Below are 6000 nucleotides of genomic sequence, written 5' to 3'. Positions count from 1 at the left end.
TATTTTGTTTGGAGAAATCTAAAAAGGTTAAGCCAACTAACACCATGAAACAAATGGATCAGAGGTATTTGAGCTCTGGAAAGTCAAAGTATTAAATAAATTGTAAGTTCATACTGTGCCAGTTCTTAGTTTTCATTGCCTTAATCTGAAGGATGAAGTGAAATAAAACTGTGTCAGATAAAAACAAAACAAAATAAAAAAGTATGAGTAACGTGACATGACATATATAAAACAGAAAATAATTATTTTCACTCAATCTGCTCACATAGAACCTAAGCAAATTAGCAAATTTTTCCTGAAAGCAGTTCAAAGAACAGGAGCTGCCATTTGTACCCTCTGTTTTTTGCAGCTCTTCGTGCTTGCCGTCTTCCATGTTTACTTCCTAAAAGCTTTGTATTGTAGATAAAAAATAGGAGTTTTGACTGTGAACCTGAAAACGTATCCAGGTTTTTTTTGGCAGCCTCGATGTGTTCAGTTCTCCGCAATACAAGTACCCACTTAACACAAATGGCTTATGAACATATACAACTGCATGCACTTTCAAAATCAAATATTCCTGAATGTTGAATGCACTTTGCATGCATTGGCTTGAAGCACAGATCCTTGTTTTGGCTGCGAATCAGGCCTGGTAGGTATTCAAAGAACATAGAAACATACTGCATAATACAATCTCCTGTCCACCTAGACCTTCACTCTATTAAAGAGCAATAATAAATGTAATTTTTCTAAAGTACAGTGGAATGTTCACCATTAAATGTTTAGAAATTACCCAGTACAGCTCTAAAAACAACTTTATGAGGACTTTGTCTTGGTCCAAAAATGAAAACTAAATACTAGTAAAATTGAAAAGAAACAAGTCGTTTTCTCGCATCTGTGTGTGTGCATATTTGTGTATGGTCTATTTGAATTATCTTCAATCCTTATTCGGTTTTGTTTGTTTGTTTGTTTGTTTGTTTTGATTGGCATTGTTCTCACACAGATGACACTTTCTCATCTTAAAGCTTTGGGGGGACGGGGTGTTAGTGAACCTTAGAAAGGTGACCAGAATGGAAACCCTGACAAAGGCATTGAAATGTTGGTTCTTTTGCTACTTGTCCAACACTGCAAGGTGCTGGAGTTTTACTGTTGTCATTGAACTGACCTGGGAGAGATGATAAGACTCTGGAAAAATCGTGCACCCCTGAGGATTGGGCTCAAGTGTGTCTACGGGTTCACCAATTGCACTTGACACGTACATGCAAACTACATTTGCTCTTTGCTTTATTTTAAAGGTTGAAATGTGGCATTTCAAAAATATAATGTCAGATAAGTAATAAGTCTGAATGTTAAGGGTTTACTGAATATCTGATTTCATCCAAGGAGATGAGAGAGGCATAATTTCTGCAATATTTGCTAGATTAGGGCTTTTATTTTTGTAGGAAGGGTAGATTTTGTCAGGGTGGCTGGCAGCTCCTTGTCAGCAGACGGGTAGGAGTACAAGAAGCTTCCTTGTGTTCAGTATCAGCAACTCCTGTTTAATTTGCATTTGAGGGAGTTTTTTCCATAGCGTATTCATTTGCCAGCGAGTTAATGTGTCCCTGCATAATCAGATAAGAATGGAATAGAATTACTAATGATAAGAGGAGCTGGAACAAGGGCATGCCAGTAGAGTAGCCTTTCCTTCGCCCACTTCATCTGAATAGACCATAATTTCAACTATCTCAAGTTTGGTTTGGTCTTATTTCTTTTCCCAAGGTAGGAGTAGAGGTATTTTTTTCCTCTCAAAACTGAGTTTAGAAAATTAAATGCTGTGGATTGGCTATGACAGCTACTACTTCATTCTGTGAAGCTGGAGTTAAAGAATAAAGCACTGTAGCTTGCAGCTAGGCAAACACATCTTTTACCTCCTAAATCCAATCCAAGATCCAATTAATTAAAGCAGAGTAAAAAATATTGTCTGTGAAGCAAGAAGGAAACGAAAAAGAAAGAAAAAGAAAAATTTTCCTCCCAGTGCAATATACTCTTAATGTGTGCAAGTCAATAGTCATAATTGCATTAGAGTAAATGCAAATGTCATAAACCTTTAGGGCTGTAATGTGCCACTCATGAGGCAGGCCTGCACGGTGGAGGAGGGAGGACTTCCAAAGAGCTTCGTCAGCGGGTACTGGGGCTGTGGGGCTCAGAAAGCACATTGTGCACAGCAATGTGTGGGCTGCCCTGCCAGACCTGTTGGTGTTCAACCCTGCCAGACCTGTTGGTGTGCAAGGGGTGGGGCCTTGACCTCACCCTGGAGGTAAGGGCTGCACCCCCGGGGTTTGCATGGCAACCAAGGACCATGCTTCAGGCTGTTCAGCAAGGCGCTTGTGGGACCTTCTTTGACATTCGGTAAGGGGGACAGTGATGAGCAAAAGGCTGCGACATGAAGATGCATCAATTTAAAACATCGCGTAAAACCCCCATGAATTTACCACTAGTAAATTCATCCCTTCTAATGTCTCTTGGACAAAGCAGCAGTACAAACACCCTGGAATTTTATGTTGTATTATTACTTCTAAGCTTCTGTAACTCAACATAGATTATCCCTTTTAGCTGAAATACTTTGTAATGTAGAAGAAGCTACTTTTGAATCAGAGAGACAGGTGTTAATGGCCAAGATGTAGGAGGCCCAATTTTAAACTCGTGTATGATGTCATTTCATTTGGCTTCACTCAGCTTCTAATTTGGTTTTGTCTGAGCAAATTCTCAGTGAACTGCGTGAGCTACACCCTTTAAACATGATAGCTAATATAGAAAATGGATACTTCATGTGTTTATCAAGTCTGCTTAACAAATTTCATAGTGATTTTTAGCATAAAATTGTGAGCATATATGCCATGATATATTGAAAGCAAATACAGAGCTATGAATACCCATAGCAGTATATATGCAGTTTGAAAGAGAAGAAAGAAAGGGAAAGAGGAAGAGGAAGAGGAAGAGAGAGAGAGAGAGAGAGAGAGAGAGAGAAAGAGAAAGAGGAGAGGAGGGGAGGGGAGGGGAGGGGAGGGGAGGGGAGGGGAGGGGAGGGGAGAGGAGAGGAGAGGAGAGGAGAGGAGAGGAGAGGAGAGGAGAGGAGAGGAGAGGAGAGGAGAGGAGAGGAGAGGAGAGGAGAGGAGAGGAGAGGAGAGGAGAGGAGAGGAGAGGAGAGGAGAGGAGAGGAGAGGAGAGGGAAGAAAAGTTAACAGAATAGCTCAATAAATCTGTTATAGTCTTTCAACCTTTAATGTGTATTATGTGGCAAAACTTAAACAGTTCCTGCAGCCTAAAGCTTTCCTGTGGATTTTGCTTTGGCACCTTAAAAATGTACATATACATTTCCTGTTTGCATATCATCTGCTCAGCAGAACAGTTATGCCAACTATAAACTATTCTGCCTAAGTAACATAAACTACATGACCTTGCACTGGCCTTTGTAAATGATTTGGACCACTGATGTGTTTAATTGGGAATTTAATGGGCGAAAGAGATGTTCCTGTGCTTTTCCAATCCACAATTATGTTCTTCTGCTTTTACTTCCAGATAACCCTACTGACTTTGAGGAAGGCACGCTTTGGACAAACAAAAAAAAAAAGTAGCAGTAGCAGTGCAACAGGCCCACGCCAGCTTCACTGCAGAAAACCAGCGGAATTTGCACCACTGTAGAGCAAGCAGATCAAGCTGTAAAACAAGGCAAGTAACTATGGTGTCTGCTGAAATAACCTCCCCAAAAGAAGCACCAGATCCTTGAGAGATATTCCAGCCACTGTCACTGAAACTAAACTTTGTGACTGCTAATGCTCTTGAAGAGCATTGAAGAATACTTGATCCTGTCATCTCCTTCAGGCAATACAGCCCAAGAATCACCCTAAAGATTACAACAGTCTAGTCCTTTCTGAAGAAAGCCTACGCTTGATGCTACCAAGTTTAGCCTTTGTAGTTCTCTTTCTTCTAAACTCTCTTTTCTTAGTAGTATAATTGAGAAAAACATATAGCTATCTAATCTTAATAGGGTTTTGTACATTGTCCATCACTTCAACACTTGAACACTTAGTACTTTAGCTGTCTTGAGAACTGTAGCGGTATCTAGCTACATACAGGGTTATGGGTTTCCTCGTCTAGGTAGGAATATGCTTCATAAATCACCCTCAGAATTCAGATTCTATCCAAAAGTCTAGCTTTGATTACCTCCAAAGTCGCCGTGTAATGAGCAAACCACAGAGAAAACGCAATATGTGAGAAAGGTGAAGGTATTGAGATCCAACATAGCAGCAGAACACAGAGCAAGAGGGCTCCTCCTATGGAAAGTGGAGCACATCTCAGGCATTTTTTGATGCAGAGGTGCCAAGATAAGGACATCTAGCGCCTGAGGTAGATACTCATACAGGAGGAACAATCCAAGTAGGATACTAATTCTGTCTAAAACAGAGAAATACAAGCTATGGACAGCGTGTTCAGATCACAGAGAGATCAGGGAAAAAGGTTTGGCTTCAATGGCAACCTGCTGCACAGAGATTTTGCTTTTCCATTAGTTTCTATTGGAGCCATTGCACCTCACAGGAAAAAAAAAAGGCGTGGGCTGACTGTGCCCACACTAGAATGACAATGATTAATTGCTAATTCTTCATCCCCTCTTGGAGTTTATTTATGGTAGGCAACTGGTAAAGTGAAAAGAACTACATGCCTCTGATTTTAAATATCATTTTGTTCCCTCTGTACTGAAGATTCTTTTCAAGCACAATACATCATTCAGTGAATCACTGAACTTTTAAGAATCTCAGGCCTGCACAAAATTTTCCAAAAATAGATGCAACTAGGTTTCTTACTTCAACTTTCCCATAGTTCCTTAAGGGATTGGTGTTGCCCTTCAGGTACCCAGACAATGTCTGGGAATGCCTGTGATCTTTAAAATACAAAATTCGAGCTCCACTGTATTTGTATGAAAGCCAATTCTGTATTTTTCCCTAAGCCACAGAAAATGTCAAAATGTTTAAGGCATAATGATGGTCAGAATTAGAGCCCTCACTGCATTATTTATAGACATTAAGATATATCACAGCAATTGTCCTACACAAATAATCCCAAGAAGCTTGTATTTTTAAAGGTCTTCAAGTGGGTATTTACATAATAATGACTGTGAAGGAGTAGGTGTGTTCTGCTAGGCAAACCTCTGTAAGTCACTTGTTTCTGCAATTGGCAAGAGCTTTTTACAAAATGTTATAGGAATGTTCTTACAAAGTTGTTGCCATCTACCCAGAAAAAAAAATCTGCATTTTAAGAAGGATTTATTCATTCACATAACTAGACTCTAAAGCCGTAAATGGCTGTGCGGTGCTGTATGCTTCCATTGTTCCCAAAGCTGCCACATATGTTTATTGAATCGGCCTTTTCCAGTGGTTAGTTCTGGTCGAATCTGACTTTTTTTAACTAACAGGGGAATAATTAATTTTCTCTAAATAGCCCCCTAAGCTACGGTCCCAAGTACAAATCTATGTTTAGGATCTATCTTATCAAGTCTTTCTCTCAACTCCAGCAGTGACGTAAAGGCAATAGTCAAGACACACAGCCTTAAAAAAAGTTATACCAAAGCCTTTGAAAGGCAGGGATTTTGATTCCGCAACAACGAAGACGAATATCCATTCCTGCCTGGTGATAAGGCACAAGAAGATTTCTAAAAAAGTTCACAGAGCTTATGTTTCGTGGAGAAAAGACACAGACTGACACACTGGATCCTCTCTAGAAACAGGGTGATCTCAAATAGTTGAATGGCATGGGATATGGTTCCTGTGCACGCACAGTAAGATGGAAGCATCAGACTTCCAGGACATGGGCTGCTTTCCATTGCTTTGTGAAGGCAGCTGATCGTTGCTGCCCAGGCAGCTCCGGGGACACCTGTGGGGTTGCAGAGCACCTTTGTAGGCAATGTGCAGTTGGTCCAACATGCCTGGTATTGAGCTTCCTGCAACGGCCGTTGGAGCCTCTGTGAATGGAGACCTGCAGCTCCAGGGG

Source organism: Rissa tridactyla, chromosome Z, assembly GCF_028500815.1.
Source record: "Rissa tridactyla isolate bRisTri1 chromosome Z, bRisTri1.patW.cur.20221130, whole genome shotgun sequence".
NCBI classification, from domain to species: Eukaryota; Metazoa; Chordata; class Aves; order Charadriiformes; family Laridae; genus Rissa; species Rissa tridactyla.
Note: the sequence above shows the minus strand (reverse complement) of the source record.